Source organism: Aotus nancymaae, unplaced genomic scaffold (assembly GCF_030222135.1).
Source record: "Aotus nancymaae isolate 86718 unplaced genomic scaffold, 86718_ANA_hifiasm-v0.15.2.pri h1tg000010l, whole genome shotgun sequence".
Lineage (NCBI taxonomy): Eukaryota > Metazoa > Chordata > Mammalia > Primates > Aotidae > Aotus > Aotus nancymaae.
The window spans coordinates 46,320,097-46,341,440 of record NW_026988421.1 but is presented as its reverse complement, the minus strand read 5'-3'; the positions used below and the strand labels follow the sequence as shown (position 1 = coordinate 46,341,440).

The window sequence follows — 21,344 nt, the reverse complement described above, 5'->3', positions numbered from 1 at the left end:
CCAAATCCACTGTTAGAAAACTCTTCTCATATGTTTATTCTAGGTATTTTATGGTTTGGAGGGCTAATATTTAGATCTTTAATCCATTTTGAGTTATTTTTTCTGTATGGTATAAGATAAGGGTCCAACCCTATTTTTTTACATGTGGATAATCCATTTCTCCAGCACTAGTTGTTTAAGAAATTATCCGTTCCACATCTGATTTCTTTTTGTAGATTTTTTTAAACACGTGTAAAATTTAGTTTTCTTAAGCAGAATATTTCTGATCCCTTTTTGAAACCTACATTAGTAGATAGAAGTGGTAGTGATAAGAACTGTAAGACATGAGTCAGCACTGTGAAGCCCCAGCACTCCCCCTATCTGTGTCTAGGGTGAGTGATGAAAATACACTCATAACTCAGGTAGCCATCAGGGTGCCAAATAGTTAATTAAATAGAAGAGTTTATTGTTCCAGTGATGAGTCCAATAAACATATTCATTCCCTGTGACATTCTTAGGTGACAAGTTAAATTATCATCAAAGCCATTTCCTATATTTCCCTTGAGACATCCCTATCTGATGAAGTAGAAAACTGGACTATCATATAATCATCATTTTTATTTTTATTTTTTGGTAGATCAATATTTTAGGCAATAATTTTAAGTTTCCTTGGCAAGTATGTAATTAGTACAAATGGGGACACTTGATGAAAGCAAAAATAATGATCTGATATATCCATTTTACAATGGATCAGGTTTTACAAAGATCAGTATACTTTGATAGCTAAGACCACAGTACCTGGAAAATGGAATGCTTGTAGTAAACCTTAGCTGTTATAATAATGATGATGACTCCTCACCTCACGGAATGGGCTGAAATAGCTATACTGAAAATTTTTTTACTGCCTTTTTAAATTTCAAGCTTATAAAATTGACCAGTTCTCCTATTTAATGAAACATATTCCTTTTTAATTAGATTAATGTATTCAAGAAATTCCACTGAGGATCTGCATCCACTACAGATACCCTTGAATATCTGTGCTCTGACTTATTTTCAGTTTATCTTAGAATTCCCCTCTTTGTAAGCCTTGTGCCTTTTTAAATTAAGGCATAGGAGAAACAGCTGTGAGAATAGCAGTAGGGGCACCTTACTGTAATGGACAAATGGCAAATAATTGTCTAATAAAGAAACTATGAAATGTTTGCATTTTACAACTTCTTTCTACACCCATCTCACCATGAAACTCAAATAAGAGGAATCTGTAGTTCTAAAATTTAGATCCTTAAGAAGATATAAAAGAGGCATTTTGAAAAGTATGAACGAGTTTAGAAATAGAGTTACAGTATTTCTGTCTGAATCGGAACTGATAACTTGTTTCTCAGACTTGCTCAAACACATCTCTTACCTGCTGAATAAAATATGAAAATTCAATTATAGTAGAGCTCTACTGAAGTAGTTACTGACTTGATGTGGAAGAGCCTCATCGTATTACCAACATTATTATCAATAATATGAAATATTTATGTCGCACCTGAAATATCTCTGTAGTCAATCTACAGTTCAGGTTACAAAACTTACTTTAGAAATGTAGCCAGGATATATATTATAGGTATATAATTTATTTATTTACATGGTATATATAGTATATATGTATGTGTGTGTATATATATATTTCTAGGAGGAGAATTAGAACATTTCTTGGGAAGCATACCTATGAAACAATAACTGCTATTGTTAATGCTAACACAGTTTCTTAAATCAATGTAATAAAAACTTGGTTTTAAGAGGAAAGGTTGAGTTCCTTTTTTATTCAGAGAATCTAGGCTTATTTCCCAGACCACCAAAGACTAGCTAGGAAATCTTGGGCCAGTATATAAAACTCTTTGAGTTTTTGTATTTGTATATTAAAACTGGGGATTTATTAGTTAAAAAATAAATAGTTATGGATTGTAAGCACTGGAGATTTATCAGTGAACAATGTGAAGTCCCTGTGGCCATGGAGTGTCTATTCTATTGCATGAAAATGGCATACAAAATAATAATATTAATAAATAAATATGTAATATGAAGTTACATAGTGATAACTGCAATAAAGACAGATAAATACAAGTATCAGATAGAAAATTTTGGAAGAGAGGTAATGTTTTAAATAGGATGGTTAAAGAAAGCCTTTCTGATGAGTTGAAATCTGAGAAGAAATCTGTATTAAGTGATGGAAAAAGTCGTGTGACTATGAGAGAGGAAGAGGCACAGTTACCGAGAGACAGAGAGACTGCAGTTATGAAAACTCAGAGGAATAACCGTGCTTGGCGTATTAAAATATAGCTATCACGGTAGAAAATGAGTTCTAGGACCTAATAGATCATTTGGATGATTTCAAGTTTTACTCTGTGTGAGATGCAAAGTGCTTAGACCCATCTGTTCAATATGGTAGCCACTAGCTACATTAAGAGTTTCTTTTGTTATATAGTCTTTTGTAGCTGCCATATTCTAAAATTAAATTGCTGTAAGTATTGTCAATTACATACTAATTTTCCCTAAGTATACTTAGCGTAAAGATATAGTTGGAGGTAAAGATGTTATCAACAGAGAATTGTCAGGAATAGTTTTTATCAGATAATGCAACACAGCCATTTCAATAGTGCAATTTTTGAAAATAATGTTTCTGTAATAGGAATGTAACAGCTATAAAATACACTGAAAACTATTATAAAAATAAAATACAAACTACAAATATAATAAATCCTACCATTTATTATTCAAGGTATAATTTACTATTCTTTTAAAGAAAAAAGGTTAAATGTGACTCAGCTTTATTCAAAGTCTTAGAAATTCATTGTTTTAAGAGAAAGAAAATTTATTTGCTACTTTTTAAAATATTCAGTTGGGACTTTAGTCAAGAAGTAACCTCTGTTTACAAAAAGAATGACTTGTCTTTAACGCACTTGATTAATTAGAATCAAAGAAACCATAGTTCTTTACAGAACTCAAGATACGCCAGTATGCAATTATACATTTAAAAGCTACTGTTTGGTAATATTTTTTGTGGACATTGCAGTAGCATCTTTAATGCTTAACTCTCTGAAATGTAGAAAAATCACAGATTTAAATTTTGTGTTTAGTTAAATATGGCAGGATTTTTAATTATTTCCAAAACTTTAGTATTGAATTAATCACATGGAACAAAGGTGATTATAAACGAAGCTGCTCCATGACTTTCACTTCTGTTCTATTTTTGAGGGTTAAAAGGTTTCATTTTACATGGATTCTTAGTTATTATTTGAAGGAATGTTATCTTAGCACAATATGAGTGAATTGTTTAAGGATTAATTATCTATCAAAATGGATTAAATTCACAGTTATTAGTGTTTTGTCTTTGATAATATCTTTCACATATATTAAGGTAAACTCTGTTTTTTTTGTTATTTAGTATGACTTGGATTTTTCAAATCTGTACATATTTTTCTATAAGCCAAGTTAACCAAAAGCAAATCACTTATCAAGGTTTTTCTTTTTTCTTATTAAGATTCCATTGCATATTGATTCAGTAAAGAGTCCTGTATGCTGATGTGTTTGCTTCCAATAGATGTGTTTCTTATTTTAATGGTCATAATACTCATCGTTCATTCATTAACACAGTTCTGAATGCTCCTAGTCTATTTAACTAGCTTCTCTTTGGAAAAAAAAAGTATATAAAGAAAATAAATCGACTTTCTTAGTAAATATTTGCCATCTGAGAGATGTTATATATATTTAAAAAAAGGCGATTATATTTCTGCCTTTTCCCCATGTCTTCTCCAGCAACATAGAAATATAAAGATTGAAAAAAATAAAGGATGAGGCATGGCTGCTACATTTAGGTGGTTATTTTGTCATTACATTCCTACCAGTAGTGTATAAATGTTCCCCTTTCTCCAGATCCTTACCAGAATTTGTTATTTTTGTTTGTTTGTTTTTTGATAATAGCAATTTCAATTGGGGTGAGCTAATTATTTCATTGCGATTTTCATTGCCTTGATGATTAGTGATGTCGAGATTTTTTTCATATGCCTATTATCTCTTTGTATATCTTCTTTTGAGAATTGTCTATTCAGATCTTTGGCTCATTTTTAAATTGGATTATTTGGTTTTTATCTGTTGTTCAAGTTCCTCATATATTCTAGTTATTAATCTCTTGCTGATTGGATAGTTTGCAAATATTTTATCTTATTCTATAGGTTGTCTAATCTCTTTGTTAATTGTTACATTTGCTGTGTAAAACTTTTCTGCCTAATGTAATCCTCGCTTATTTTTCTTTCATCGCAAAATTTGTTTGGGGTTTTATGAAATCTTTGCCCACACCAACGTCCTGAAGTCTTTTTCCGATATTTTCTACTAGTAGTTTGGTAGTTTCATGTCTTATGTTTAAGCTTTTAATCCATTTTGAGTGGATTTTTGTACATGTAAAAAGATAAACAAATTTTCTGTTTCTTGATTTTTTTTGTTTCCTTTTTGGTCAAAATTTTTCTTATTTCTGCTCTGACATTTATATTTTGTTTCCTTCTAACTTTGTGTTTGGTTTGTTCTTACTTTTCTAGTTTCTTGAGGTGCATAGTTAGTTACTTTATTTGTAGTCTTTCTGTCTTACTTTATGTAGGCACTTATTGCGATCAGCTTCCCCTTTTGTAACACTTTTACTGTATCCCATAGGATCTGGTAGACTTGTGTTTTTATTTTCATTTGTTTTATTTGTTATTCAGGAGCATATTTCTAAATTTCCATGTATTTGTATGGTTTCCAAAGTCCCTTTAGTTATTGATTTCTAGATTTTGGGGGGTCAGAAAAATTTGAGAGATTTATACTTTTTTGAATTTGTTGAGACTTGTTTTATGGCCGAGATATGGCCTATTCAGGAGAATGTTCTATGTGCTGATAAAAATAATGCATGTTCTGCAGCATTTGGAGGAAATGTTCTGTAAATGTCTTAGTCCATTTGACCTAGACTGTAGTTTAACAGCGATGTTTCTTTGTTGATGTTTTATCTGAATGATCTCCCCATTTGTGTTGAAGTCCCCTGTTATTTAAAGTAGTGTTGAAGTCCCCTACTATTATTACATTGCAGTCTGTCTTTCACTTTACATCTATTCATATTTGCTTTATATATTTGGCTGCTCCAATGTTGAGTACAAATATATTTCTTATTGCTATATTCTCTTGCTGAATTGATTCCTTAATTACTATATCATGAGCTTCTTTATCTCTTTTTATAATTTTTGACTTATTTTACCTGATGTACTACTCCTGTTCTTTTCTGATTTCCATATGCATAGAATGTCTATTCTGATCACTTTACTTTCAGTATGGGTGGGTCTTTATAGTTGAAGTGATTTTCTTCTAGGCAGTTTGTAAGCGCGTCATGTTTTTTAATTCATTCAGCTACTGTATGTCATTTAATTGGAGAATTTGATCCATTTGTAGTCAATGTTATTATTAATAAGTAAGGCCTTACTACTGTCATTTTGTTACTTGTTTTTCTGTCATTATTCTTCTTTTCTTTATTACTGTCATTCTTTTTGGTTACATGATTTTCTCTGTTAGTATGTTTAATTTGTTGCTCTTTATCTACTATAGGTTTTTATTTGTGGTTAGGCTTACGAAACACATCCTGTAGTTATAACAAGTATTTAAAACTGATACCAGCTTAACTTTGATTATGCAAAAGAAAAATATGACAAAAATATTCTGTACATATTAAGTCCCCTTTTGCTCCAAATTTTAAAACTTTGATGTCACACTTTACTTTTTTGTATTGCCTTTCTCTTAACAAATTATCGCATTCATTATTTTTAATAGTTTTGTCTTTTAGTCATCTTACAAAGTTAACTAGGTATAAAACACTAATGCAAAATAGCATTCAAATACCAAGACTGTAACCACCTGGAACAATGTAAGAAATTTAGTCAACAAATGTCATGTATTTCTGTGTACGTGCTGATGAACGTATTGAATTTTCTACATGTTGAATGAATGCTCTTATTTCTTTGTTTATATTGCATTCTTTATTTTTTAATTATACTGTAAGTTCTGGGGTACGTATGCAGAATTGTGCAGGTTTGTTATGTAGGTATACATGTGCGATGGTGGTTAGCGGCACCCATCAACCCATCACCTACGTTAGGTATTTCTCCTAATGCTATCTCTCCCCTATCCCCCAAACTCCCAAAAGGCCCTGGTGTGTGATGTTCTCCTTCCTGTGTCCGTGTGTTCTCATTGTGCAACTCCCACTTATCAGTGAGAACATGCATTGTTTGGTTTTCTGTTCTTCTGTTAATTTGCTGAAAATGATGGTTTCCAGCTTCATCCATGTCCCTGCAAAATACATGAACTTATCCTTTTTATGGCTGTGTAGTATTCCATGGTGTATATGTGCCACATTTTCTTTATCCAGTCTATTATTGATGAGCATTTGATTTGGTTCCAAGTCTTTGCTATTGTGAACAGTGCCACACTTCTTCCACAATGGTTTAACTAATTTATACTCCCACAAACAGTATGAAAGCGGTCCTATTTCTCCACGTCCTCTCTAGCGTCTGTTGTTTCCTGTCTTTTTAATGATCAGGAAACTGTCGAGATAGTATCTCAATATGGTTTTGACTTGCATTTCTCTAATGACCAGGATTGTGACCTTTTTTTCATATGCTTCTTGGCCACATAAATGACTTCTTTTGAGAAGTGGCTGTTCTTATCTTTCGTCCACTTTTTGATGGGTTTGATACTTTCTTGTAAATTTGTTTAAGTTCTATGTAGATTCTCGATATTAGCTTTTTGTCAGATGGATAAATCGCAAAAATTTTCTCCCACTCTTTAGGTTTTTGTGTAAGGTGTAAGGAAGGGATACGGTTTCAGCTTTCTGCATATGGCTAGCCAGTTTCCCCAACACCATTTATTAAATAGGAAATCCTTTCCCCATTGCTTGTTTTTGTCAGGTTTGCCAAAGATCAGATGTTTGTAGATGTGTGGTGTTATTTCTGAGGCCTCTGTTCCATTCCAGTGGTCTATATATCTGTTTTGTTACCAGTACCATGTTGTTTTTGTTATAGTTTCCTTATAATACAGTTTGATATCAGGAAGCATAATGCCTCCAGCTTTGTGTTTTTGCTTAGGATTTTCTTGGCTAAGTGGGCTCTTTTTTGGTATGATATCAAATTTAAAGTAGTTTTTCCAAATTTGTGAAGAAAGTTAATGGTAGCTTGATGGCAATTGCATTGAATCTATAAATTACTTTGGGATGTAAGGCCATTTTTCACGATACTGATTCTTCCTATCCATTAGCATAGATTGTTTTTCCATTTGTTTCTGTCCTCTTTTATTTCATTGAGCAGTGATTTGTAGTTATCCTTGAAGAGTCCTTCACATCCCTTGTAAGTTGTATTCATAGGTATTTTATTCTCTTTGTAGCAATTGTGAATGGGAGTTCGCTAATGATTTGGCTGTTTGTCTGTTATTGGTGTATAGAAATGCTTGTAATCTTTGCCCGTTGATTTTGTATCCTGAGATTTTGCTGAACTTGCTTATGAGCTTAAGGAGATTTTGGACTGAGATGATGGGGTTTTCTGAATAAACAATCATGCCATCTGCCAACAGGGACAATTTGACTTTCCATTTTCCTAACTGAATACCCTTTATGGATTTTTGCATTGATGTTCATCAGAGATATTGGCCTAAAATTTTCTCTTTTTGTTGTGTCTCTGCTAGATTTTGGTATTAGGATGATGCTGGCCCCATAAAATGAGTTAGGGAAGATCCCCTATTTTTCTATTGTTTGGAATGGTACCAACTCCTCTTTGTACGTCTGGTAGAATTTGGCTGTGAAACCATCTGGTCCTGGACTTTCTTTTTTTCGCTGGTCGGTTGTTTTTTGTTTTTGTTTTGTTTTGTTTTTTATTGTACTTTAAGTTCTGTGGTACATGTGTAGATCTTGCACGATCGTTGCATAGGTACACATATGCTATGGTGATTTGCTGTCTCCATGCCCCCATCACCTACATGAGGGATTTCTCCCAGTGTTAATTGCTGCCTCAATTTTAGAACTTGTTATTGGTCTATTCAGGGATTTGACTTCTTCCTTGTTTAGTCTTGGGGGGGTGTATGTGTCCAGTAATTTATAGAGGTGTTTATAGCATTCTCTGATGGTACTTTTTATTTCTGTGGGATTGGTGGTAATATCACCTTTATCATTATTGAATCTATTTGATTCTTGTCTCTTTTCTTCTTTATTAGTCTGGCTAGTGGTCTATCTATTTTGTTGATATTTTCAAAAACAGCTCCTGGATTCATTGATTTTTTGCAGGTTTTTAAAAATGTCTCTATCTCCTTCATTTCTGCTCTGATCTTAGGTATTTCTTGTCTTCTGCTAGGTTTTGAATTTGTTTGCTTTTGCTTCTCTAGTTCTTTTAATTGTGATGTTCAAGTGTCAATTTTAGATCTTTCCTGCTTCTCCTTGTGGGCATTTAGTGGTCTAAATTTTCCTCTACACACTGTTTTAAATGTGTGAGATTCTGGTAGGTTGTGTCTTTCTTCTTATTGGTTTCAAAGAACATCTTTATTTCTGTCTTAATTCTGTTATTCACCCAGTAGTCAGTCAGGAGCAGGTTGTTCCGTTTCCATGTAGTTGTGTGGTTCTGAGTGAATTTCTTAATCCTGAGTTCTAATTTGATTGCACTGTGGTCTGAGAGACTGTTTGTTGTGATTTCTATTCTTTTGCATTTGCTTAGGAATGTTTTACTTCCAATTATGTAGTCAATTTTAGAATAAGTGTGATGGGGTGCTGAGAAGAATGTATGTTCTGTTGATAGGAGTGGAGAGTTCTGTAGGAATTTGTTAGGTCTACTTCGCCCAGAGCTGAGTTCAAGTCCTGCGTATCCTTGCTAATTTTCTGTCTCATTGATCTGCCTAAATTGACAGTGGGGTGTTAAAGTCTCCCACTATTATTGTGTTGGGGTCTAAGTCTCTTTGTAGGTCTCTATGAACTTGCTTTATGAATCTGGGTGCTCCTATATTGAGTGCTTATATATTTAGGATAGTTAGTTCTTCTTGTTGCATTGATCCCTTCACCATGATGTAATGCTCTTCTTGTCTCTTTTGATCTCTGTTGGCTTAAAGTCTATTTTATCAGAGATTAGGATTGCAACCTCTGCTTTTTTTTTTCTTTACCTTTGCTTGTTAAATCTTGCTCCATCCCTTTATTTTGAGCCAATATGTGTCTTTGCACATGAGATGGGTCTCCTGAATATAGCACACCAATGGGTCTTGACTCTATCCAATGTGCCAGTCTATATCTTTTAATTGGAGCAGTTAGCCCACTTATATTTAAGGTTAATATTGTTATGTGTGAAATTGATCCTGTCATTATGATGCTAGCTGGTTATTTTGCCCGTTAGTTGATGCTGTTTCTTCATAGCATCAGTGGCCTTTACAATTGGGTATGTTTTTGCAGGGGTTGGTACCCATTGTTCCTTTCCATGTTTAGTGCTTCCTTCAGGAGCTGTTGTAAGGCAGGCCTGGTGGTGACAAAATCTCTGAGCATTTGCTTGTCTGTAAAGGATTTTATTTCTCCTTCTTTTATGAAGTTAGTTTGACTGGATATTAAATTTTGGGTTGAAAATTATTTTCTTTAAGAATGTCGAATATTGGCTCCCACTCTGTGCTGGCTTGCAGGGTTTCTGCCGAAAGATCCGCTGTGAGTCTGATGGGCTGCCCTTTGTGGGTAACCTGACCTTTCTTTCTGGCTGCCCTCAACATTTTTCCTTCATTTCAACCTTGGTAAATCAGATGGTAATGTGTCTTGGAGTTGCTTTTCTCAAGGAGTAACTTTATGGTGTTCTCTGTATTTCTTGATTTGAATATTGGCCTGCCTTTCTAGGTTGGGGAAGTTCTCCTGGATAATATCCTGAAGAGTGTTCTCCAGCTTGGTTCTATTCTCCCTGTCACTTTGAGGTACACCAATCAAATGTAGGTTTGGTCTTTTCACATAGTCCCACGTTTCTGGGAGGCCTTGTTCATTTCTTTTCACTCTTTTTTCTCTAATCTTTTCTTCCTGCTTTATTTCATCGAGTTGATCTTCAATCTCTGATACCTTTCTTTTAGCTTGATTGATTCAGCCATTGATACTTGTGTATGCTTCACGAAGTTCTCGTGCTGTGTTTCTTGGCTCCATCAGGTCATTTATGTTCTTCTCTGGTTATTTTAATTAGCAATTCATTTAATCTTTTATCAAGGTTCTTAGCTTCCTTGCATTGGGTTCGAATATGCTCCTTTAGCTTGGAGGAGTTCATTATTATCCACTTCTGAGGCCTACTTCTGTCAATTCATCAAGCTTATTCTCTGTCCAGTTTTGTTCCCTTACTGGCGAGGAGTTGCAATCCTTTGGAGGAGAAGAGGCATTTTGGTTTCTGGAATTTTCAGTCTTTTTGCAGTGGTTTCTCCCCATCTTCATGGATTTATCTACCTTAGGTCTTTGAGGGACTCTGAGTGGATGCCCTTTTTGTTGATGTGGGTATTATTTCCTTCCGTTTGTTAGTGTTCTTTCTAACAATCTGGCCCCTCTGCTGCAGGTCTGCTGGACTTTGCTGGAGGTCTATTCCAGACCCTGTTTGCTTGGATATCACCAGCAGAGGCTGCAGAACAGCAAAGATTGCTGCCTGTTCCTTCCTCTGGAAGCTTCTACCCAGAGGGGCACCCGCCAGTTGCCAGCAAGAGCTCTCCTGTATGAGATGTCTGTCAGCCCCTACAGGAGGTGTCTCCCGGTCAGGATACTGGGGTTCAGGGACCCACTTAAAGAGGCACTGTGTCCCTTATTAGGGCTCAAATGCTGTGCTGGGAGATCTACTGTTCCCCTCAGAGCTGTCAGACAAGGACATTTAAGTCTGCTGAAGCTGTGCCCACAGCTAACCTTTCCCTCAGTTGCTGTGTCCCAGGGAGATGGGGATTTTATCTATAAGTCCCTGACTGGGGCTGCTGCCTTTTCTTCAGAGATGCCTTGCCCAGAGAGGAGGAGTCTAGACAGACAGTCTGACTGCAGAGGCCTTGCTTAGCTGCCGTGGGCTCCACCCATTTTGAACTTCCTGGTGGCTTTGTTTACACTGTGAGGGGAAAAAACCACCTTCTCAAGCCTCAGCATTGGTGGACGCCCCTCCCCCCACCAAGCTCAGTCTTCACAGTTCGACCTCAGACTGCTGTGCTGGTAGCAAGACTTTCAAGCCAGTGGATTTTAGCTTGCTCTGCTCTGTGGGGGTGGGACCCCCCAAGCCAGACCACTTGGCTCCCTGGCTTCAGCCCTCCTTCCATAGGAGTAAAGAGTTCTGTCTCGCTGGTGTTCCAGGTGCCAGTAGAGTATGAAGAAAAAAAAAGAACTCCTGCCGCTAGCTCGGTATCTGCCCAAACAGCCACCCAGTTTTGCACTTGAAACCCAGGGCTCTGGTGGTGTAGGCACTGGAGGGAATCTCCTGGTCTGCTGGTTGCAAATACCATGGGAGAAGCGCAGTATCTGAGCCAGAGTGCACTGTTCTTCCAGGTACAGTCTCTCATGGCTTCCCTTGGCTAGGGGAGAGAAATCTCCCGAGTTTTTGTGCTTCCTGCGTGAGGCTACACTCCAACCTGCTTCAGCTTGCCCTCCATGAGCTGCACCCACTGTTCAACCAGTCCCAATGAGATGAACTGGGTAGCTCAGCTGGAAATGCAGAAATCACCCAGTCAGGATACCGGGGGTCATCTGCGTCGATCTTGCTGGGAGCTGCAGACCAAAACTGTTTCCATTTGGCCATCTTGCCAGCGGCTCTTAATGCTCTTATATCAAAAGCATTTATACAATGATTTCTGGCTATCTGTGCACAAATAAATCAACAGAACTAAGAGAAGTCTTGTCCGTTACACACAGGATAGTAAATGGTATTAGACACTCATTGTCTTATGAAGTCCTGAAATACTCCTATTCCTATTCATAAAGTCAAGGTATTTATGTTGCTGTAGTTGCTCACTGTTATATTCCTAGTACCTAGACCAATGCCTAACATACAATGAGTGCTCAATATATATGTGTTTGATGAATGAATGAGTGAATGAAGTTGCCCCACAGTTTTGTCTAAACCCATCTATTTCTGGCTATTTTATTTCTCATCTAATCTGTTTTTATATATTCAAACATATTTTGTATTTATGTTCTTCCTTTCACATATAATTTGGTTTGTTAAATATATGCTATTCTGTGTTCAATATAAAATATCCTCATCTTCAAAGAATCCTTCCTAGATTATATTAACTCACAATTAATGCTCTTTCTTCCTAATTTCAAAGCACCCATTGCCTGGACCATCTTATTTCATATTATTTTCCAATTAATCTTGTCCTGCCTTTAGAAATCTATAGTGCTGGTAAATTGTTATTTTCATAATATCACTAGATCACTTTTACTGGATTTTTAAATGACTCCTGTTGAGAGCTGTTTGACTTTCACACAAAGTTAAGAGGAATAAACACAGATTTCTCATATACTGCTGGCCCCCACACATGCATAGCCTACTCCGTTATCAGTGTCACCCACTATCATGGTACATTTGTGACAATTGATGAGCCTACAGTAACACACTGTCGTAGTCATTTTGTGCTGCTATAACAGAATACAACAAACTGGGTAATTTTAAATGAACAGAAATTTATTTCTCACAGTTCTCGAGACAGGAAAGTTCAATATCAATGGACCAACGTCTGAAGAAGGGCTCCTTGATGCATTATCTCATGATGGAAAGGCAAAGAATGGGCAAGAAAAGGAGAGTAAAAGTGGGCTGAACTCCACCCTTTAGAATGAATACATTCACCCTCATGGTCTAATCACCTCATTAGGCCTCACCTTTTAACACCATTGCATTGATGATTACGCTTCTAGCGCATGTGTTTTGATGGACACATTCAAACAACAGCATACATTGTAGTCCTTCAAGATCCATAGTTTAAACGTGGGTTCACTTTTGTTGTGCATTCTATGGGTTTAGATGATGTATAATGACATGTATACATCATTATAGTATTGTATCATAGTTTCAGTGCCCTAAAAATTATCTGTGCTCTTCTTATTTATCTCTTACCCCTCAACCCCTAGCAATCACTGATCTTTTTACTGTCTCTGTAGTTTTACCTTTTCCAAAATGTCATATAGTTGGAATCATACAGTATATAGTATTTTCAGATGACTGTCTTTCACTTGGTAGTAGTTTTAAGTTTTCTCTATATTTTCATGGCTTGATAGCTCATTTCTTTTTAGTACTGAATAATAATCCATTATCTCTGCATTCCACTGTTTACTTATCCATTCACCTACTGTAGGATATCCTGGTTGCTTTCTAGTTTTGGCTATTTATGATTCAGGGCAAATTTAAATGACAAATCTGAATTATCCATACTACAGAAATTTTATGCAGAATACAAAGTATGATTAATTGAATTACAAAGACAGATTTTACAAGTCTTAGACAATATGACAAATGTTGTTGCCCTGAAATAATTAGAAAAATGATTAGTGCATTGGTACGTCCTCACTTTAAAGTGAATATATGCATAATATTAGTTTGAATGTATTAGAAATTAGCTGAGGCTCACTTAAGCTTACCATATCAAGAGAATGAAAGATAGGGTGGAAAATAGTAACAAAGGCAGGTCCAGAGGCCTGGAAAGCAAGGACATCAAGGATAATCCTATATACACTGTCAGTCTGCTGAGGATGTTGCACCTTGTATGGATGAATTTCAACAATTTAAAACTCTTAGCCTTTGACTCCAGACCCAAATTCCAAAGAGAGAATGGCCTTAATTGGGTGTGGTGGAGTTTTTGGTTGTTTGCTTTGCATGAGGCTAGGGCCAGGTAAGATCCCTAAAGTCCTGCTGGATGTGACTGTTGGAGACCAGATTAATTCCTCAAATCAAAATCAGGATGCTGTTAGGAAAGAACATAAATGCTACTGAGACAAAGCCACAAAGCCTAGTGTGGAATGGTGGTATTAATGCCTTTTTATCAGTGCTTTTTTATTGAGGATTCAGTTACTCCTGTGACATATATAGATAGCACAGTCCTGAGCAAACATTGGTATTTGTGATGGAAACAACTGAAGTAGCACTGTGGCTTCCATTTCCCGATGAGTAGGCAGTACACAGGATGCAATCTCATTATCAACACAAAGAGAATAAGGACTTTAATTGATGATGGCTTATTTGTTACTGTCATTTTCATGGCAGAAAAAAAAAGCTCTTACATATTACCTGTTTTTACAGTTCATTTGGCAGTTTTTAGATATTATTTAATAGTGTTGGCCAAAATTTACACTAAGAAAAGTGACAAATACAATTGGAGATTTTGAGGGCTCTTGCGTGTTTCACAGTGCATCTTAGTTGTTTGGGCTGTCGTAACAAAATAGCACACACCGGGTAGCTTAAACAACAGCTTTCTCACAGTTCTGGAGACTAAGATCCAGGTGCCAGCAGGGTTGGTTCCAGTAAGGGCTCTCTTCTTGGGTTGCTAACGGCTGCCTTCTCATTATGTACTCACATGACCTCTTTGTGCACGGAGAGAAAGAGAGCTCTCTGGTATCTCTCCTTATAGGAAAATTAGTGCCATTAGATCAGACCCCCACCCTTGTGATCTCATTCAACTTTACTTCCTTGAAGGCCCCATCTCTAAATAAAGCTACACTTGGAGTTACTGAATTTCGGAGAGAAGAAAATTTATTCAAAAAGAGTATTGTAAGAGAGGAGGAGGGGTATTGCACAAGTGAAAGGGACACTGTTGTAATGGAGAGAACTCTCTGCCCAAGAGACCTGAAAGTGTCTCTAAAGGTAAGAAGAAAACGACTTTCACAGGGAGGAGCAAACAAGAACTGGATGTAGGGAAGTGTGAAGATTGGACAGTAGATCAGAGAATGATTTACCTTATAATCAACACATTCTGGGAGGTGCCTTTAAGGAGGAGTTAGATGTGCTCTCAGGCTGTTTATCATACCATGCTGTACCATACCATAGCTATTTACCAGAAATGCAAGGCATAGGTAAAATTCAACATTGTCAAGAGTAACAACGAGTGTTGTCTGATTGAAATCTTATATGTTTCAGCATTATAATTAGTCAACATGATTTAAATATGTATTTCCTCATTTTGTGTCCAGGCAGCATTACTCTATTTAAAAATGCATACAAATAGTATGCATTTTTATTTTTATTTTTATTTTTGAGGGGGAGTCTAGCTCTGTTGCCCAGGCTGAAGTGCAGTAGCATGATCTCAGCTCACTGCAACCTCCGCCTCCTGGATTCAAGCTATTCTCCTGCCTCAGCCTCCTGAGTAACTGAGATTACAGGCACACACCACCATGCCCAGCTGATTTTTGTATTCTTAGTAGGGACAGGGTTTCGTCACATTGGTCAGGCTGGTCTCAAATTCCTGACCTTATGATCCGCCCACCTCAGCCTCCCAAAGGGCTAGGATTTCAGGCCTGAGCCACCATACTGGCCCTAGTATGCATTTTTAAATCCAGTATTAAACTACTCAGCAATTATGAAATTATAAAATGTAAGATGTAAAAAATAGAATAGGTTGTATTCCCTATTCTAACTGAAAACAACAGCCTAGATTTTTTTCATTAAATATTTTATATTACTCATATTTCCAAAACAATTTTCCTGTAAGGGAGAAGGGGAAAGAAGGGAGCTAAAAGTTTGTGAAAAGTTTTGTATATATTTTGGAAATTAACCCCTTATCAGATATATGTTTGCAAATATTTTCTATAATCTATTCTGCAGGTCACCCTTCTACTCTGCTGATTTTTTCTTTGCTGCGCAGAAGCCTTTTAGTTTGCTGTACTCCTACTTATATTTTACTTTTGTTGCCAGTGCTTTTGGTGTTATATCCAAGAAACCATTGCTGGACCTAGCTCGAAAAGTGCTCTATGTTTTCTTCTGAGAGTTTTATGGTTTCAAATATTGCATTCAAATCTTTAATCCATTTTGTTAGGTTTCCTGTATGATAATCCAATTTAAAAATAGCAAAGGACTTGAAGAGTCATTTCTCCAAAGACACATGAATGGTAAACAGGTACATGGAAAGTTGCTCAACATTTCTAATAATCAGTGAAATAAAAATCAAAATCAAAAGAGATTTTATCTCACAACTGTTAACATACCAACTGTCAAAAAAAAAAAAAAGTTAAGTTTTGGTGAGGGTGTAAAGAAATTGGAACACTTTTACCTTGATGTTGAGAATATAAAATTATGTAACCACTATTTAAAAAGTTTATGGAGCTTCATCAAAATTAGAAAATAGAACTACCATATGATCCAGCAATCCCAGGTATGTTTGTATACCCATAAAGATTAAAAGCAAGATCTTGAAGAGATATCTGCACTTCCTTGTTTATTGCAGCATTATTTATAATAGCCTCGAAATGGAAACAATACAAATGTCCATCGACAGATGAATGCAGAAAGAAATTGTTGTATATACTTACAATGAAATATTTTTCAGTCCTAAAAATGAAACAATCCTGCCATCTTTGATAATATGGATGGACCCGAAAGGCATTATGTTAAGTGAAATATGCCAGGCATAGAAAGACAAATACCGCACAATCTCACTTGTGTGTCTCTCACCAAGTTGATCTTGTAGAGAGTGGAATACGGATCACTAGATTCCTCTAATATAAGATCTCTGAAATAATCAAAGGTATAGAAGAAGACAGTGGAATGATCGGTCAGCAGGGATGCAGAGCGAAGACATAGGAATTTTTTAAAGGCATTATGTACTAAAAATTTCTTAAGAGGGTGGCTCTCATGTGTGTTCTTACACAAAAGGTAACAACAGCAAAACCCAAAGGGTCACAAGGAAACTTTTGAAAGTGAAGGATATGTTCGTTACCTGGACTGTGATGGCAGACCATGAATGTACACATTTATCTAAACTCACTAAATAACATACATTATGTGCGTGGTTTTTGGTTTTTGTTTCCGGGTTTTTTTGTTTCTTTGGTTGGTTCGTTTTTTTTGTTGTTGTTGTTGTATGCCTGTTATACCTCAGTAATGCTGGGGAGGAGAGGAAGATTGTGAAAGATCAGAGCAGCATTAGCGTAAGCTTTTACTTGAAAATGCAAGGCAGGGGAGGACATGCATAGGAAGACTCCCAAAAATATCTAGGAAGGAGGGCAGAGTGCTTTATAGGACATTAGCAGGAGGGAGTTGCCCTACGTTCAGCTAGTTTTGAGAACGGAATAAATGTTTTTATGGATTACCAGCCATTGTCTGCGTTATGTGGGTATTCAGGAGGGGCACAGAGGAGCAGAAAGGTGACACAGTAATGTGGGAGGGAACACTTGTGGAAACCAGGTTATGTACAGGCCAAGGTGGCAACTCCAATTCCCTCAGGGTTTTTTTTTTTTTTTTAACAGAACATTGCATTCAGTAATTATTTCTCTCTTATTTTAAAATGTAAGAAAATATTTTTATGCATTAGAAGGTATTTTTCTCCACATTATAGACTTAAAGTGTCATCAACCCCTATATAGCTCCAAGTGGTCATAAATCGCTTATACTTTTCTTGAGATATTAGTCAGCTGTAATATCTTGTGGAATACTGTTATCATAGCACTGTCACCTTTGAAAACTTGTTATCAAATACAAAACACTGCACATCTCAAAGAAACAATTTAGAAAGTTCATGCTATCTGAGAGGAAGCAGAGAAAAAATTTGTCTTCCATATTGAATTCAAAAGAAGATGGAAAGAAGTAACCTGAACTCTGAAAAGATTTGTCCTCTTTTAAAAGCCATCTATGTCTTGTTATACATTTCATAAACGATAAAGCATTTAGTTTCTCCTTTGTGTAAGCTTTAGTCTCTCCTTTGTGTTTTTTTTTCTTTAACAAAGAACGATCTATAAAAATTGACTTATTTTAAAATAACCACAAAATGCCAATGTTTATATAGGTCAGCCTATAATTAATATAAGTTTTAATTTTTGGTTACATTTCTTGGTTTCTTTTGTAAGATTTATACTTCTTGTAAATGGGTACATATTTAATCAGGCATAACAGTGATGCATATAATATGTGTGCCTCTTTTAAATGTAAGGTAGATCATATTACTTTAGTATTTAAAACCCAGCAACAGATTTTTATTTCACTCAGAACAAAAGACAGTGCTCTTACAATCCTAAAAGTACCCATGTGGCCCGGAGCGGTGGCTCATGCCTATAATCCTAGCCATTCAGGAGGCTAAGACAGGCAGATCACCTGAGGTCGGGAGTTCAAGACCAACCTGACCAACATGGAGAAACTTCATTTCTACTAAAAGTACAAAATTAGCCGGGTGTGATGATGCATGCCTGTAATCCCGGCTACTTGGAGGCTGACGCAAGAGAATCACTTGAACCCCGGAAACAGGTTGCAGTGAGCCGAGATCGTTCCACTGTCCTCCAGTCTGGGCAACAAGAGTGAAACTCTATCTCAAAAAAAACAAAAAGTCCCCATGTGATCTGCTCTGGCCACACGCTACTACATTAGGACATTTGCACAAGCAGTTAGCAATTCTCTTTTCTTTGAACACTCTTTCCTAGAATAGCTGCAGCACACATTGTTCCCTAAAGTTTTTGCTCAAATATCAAATTCTCAATGATGCTTTTTCTGAGTACTTTTACCAGTTTTATCAATTCATTATCTGTTCTTTGCCTTGTCCAATTTGAATGTAAATTCTGTGACATCAAAGAATGTATTTTGTTCACTGATACATTCCATGTGTCTGGAACAGTGTCTGGCCAAGGATAGGCATTCAATAAGCATCTGTTGAAGGAATGAATAAATGAAAATTTTCCTACTTAATACTTGCCTGAATTTTGCTATAATTTAATTAGCCCTGAATCCAATTTAATTTTTTACATTTTTAAACTATGAAAATACAGATTTATATGAAGACTTTTTTCATCATGAAGTCAGGAAGAGGAAATAGGGAGTTAAAGATATTTTTTAAAAATATAATTATATTGTTCTTTTATTTCCATTATAAAGAAATTCAAGCAATATAATACATGAAGAAGAAAGTTATATAAGGTAGACTCAAAATTATATCATCCAGCTCTAAGTATTATTTACATTATATAAACATCTTATGGACATCTTTTTTGACATGTTTGTGTATTATACAAATATTGCAGGTCAGGTAAACATCATTGCATATCTCTTTTTCTCTGTATGGGGGATACATATATGTATATATGTGATGAAATCTATGTACATATAGGTAATGAAGAGAGATGTAGAAAATACTTAGTATATAGACAGAGATGATAAGTGAAAAGAGATTTTTACAAAATGTGTTCTCATTTAAAAGGTGTTAAATTTAGTTTTACATAAATGTATAAGAGAAAGATACAGAAGCAATCAAGATTAGGCTGTATCTCTTTTTATCATAAGAATACTTTATCCCAAAAGATCTTTAAAAGTTTAACAAAAAATGCTCATGGTGAAGATATTATTGCATGTTTTAAATGACATAATTTGTTTTTAGACTTCTTTTATTTATGATTTCCTGATACCATGAAGGAATTAGTACAGTTATATTTTATTCCACATCTAATTTTTCTTAGTCACATGATTCTGCAGTATTGCACTGAAAAATAGAAAAGGACGCAAGTGCAGTTGATACGTTTCTTCACTCTAGGATCACACACAGTTAATCTATGCACATATGAAGGAATTCCTTGGAACATGTCAAATCAATGCCAAAGTGCACTGGAGAAGGCATAAATTGTTAGACCAAAGTATTAGGACAGACAACCACCTATTGCATCGTATTTAACTATATACTCCTGTTTGCGTTTTGATTTGTGAACTGATGATACTAGTGATAAATATACTTTGCTATTAATTCCACAAATTAATTAAAGGCCCTGAATGAATTTGAGACAAGGAAGAAGCTTATTAATGGAAACATTTAAGTTAAATTAATAATAAAAATATTCATTTTATAGAATAGTTACTGTGTGCTAGGAACTGTGCAGATTTGTGTAAAAGCTTTCAGTTCATTGAATGCACATACAACCCCATGTGATACATGATTTCCTTGTTTTCTATTTAAGGAAACACAGGTGGCCAGGTGTGATGCTCATGCCTGTAATCCCAGCACTTTGAAAGGCTGAGGCGGGAGGATCACTTGAGGTCAGGAATTTGAGACCAACCTGGCCAATATGGTGAAACCCTCTCTCTACTAAAAATACAGAAATTAGCCAGGTGTGCTGGTGCATGCCTGTAATCCAAGTGTGAGGCAGGAGAATCCATTGAACCCAGGAGCTGGGGGTTGCAGTGAGCCGAGTTTGCCTCATTGCACTCCAGCCTGGGTGACAGAACAAGACTCCATCTCAAAACACAAACAAGCAAAAAACCCTGAGACTTTGAGAGCTTAAGATTACTTGTCTGAGGTTATGCAACTGATAAGTAAAGGAAATTAAAATTGAAGCCAAACCTCTGTGCTCTTCAGTGTTGTATCATTATTGTTTGTGACTCCTACACTATGTCAAAAGTATAATCTTTTTTGACTCCGAGGCCGTTCTTATTTTTGTTAAATAAGCATAAATCTCTCAGGAAGAAAATTGAAAAAGCACAGTCCAAATGATGTTAGTAGTCTGTGTGTCTCAGTACTTCCAGTATCTTCAGGTGCCTGGATTTTGTTTTGTTTTGTTTTTTTGAGATGGAGTCTTCCTCTTTCACCCAGGCTGGAGTGTAGTGGTGCAATCTCAGCTCACTGCAGCCTCCACCTCCCGGGGTCAAGGGATTCTCCTGTCTCATTTCTCAAGTAGTTGGAATTACAGGCATTCAACTATTAACTGGTATTTGCCAAGTGAATTTACTCCTCCTCCTTTTTTCCACATCATCTTTTCTTTAGTCTACTTCAAGGACATCATCAGAAAAGAAATTGCAAAGCTGAGCGATCAGTGGGCGTGGAATAGTGACAGACAAGGAAAAGAATGAATAGTACTTCAATAAGATATACTTCAACAGTGCTGAGTTACAAATACTTATAAACAAACATTATGCTATAATGGATAGTGTCTCCTGGCATGTGCTGGTAGAGCCATTTCCTCCAAAGTTTAGTAACCTCATTGTTTTTGTAACAAGGACAAACCAAATACATACCAGACTGTAAAGGCAATATACATTCAGTAAAGCAAGAAATATGTCAATTTTGGCATTAGAAGCAAAAGCTTTTTTCTGACCTATCAAAGGACTTAAGAATAGAATGCCCTTTTCTTCAAATAAACCCTCCAAATATAGACTCAAAAAGGAACACTGAGTCTATAAATTTTAGAATAT

General features: G+C 35.9%; 1 protein-coding gene across 1 annotated transcript in view; it reads left to right on the top strand.

Annotated features, from left to right (window-relative positions):
- Nucleotides 1–21,344, top strand: part of PCDH15 (protocadherin related 15) — a 965,496-nt gene that overhangs the window by 911,578 nt on the left and 32,574 nt on the right. The gene's annotated exons all lie outside the window — the stretch shown is intronic.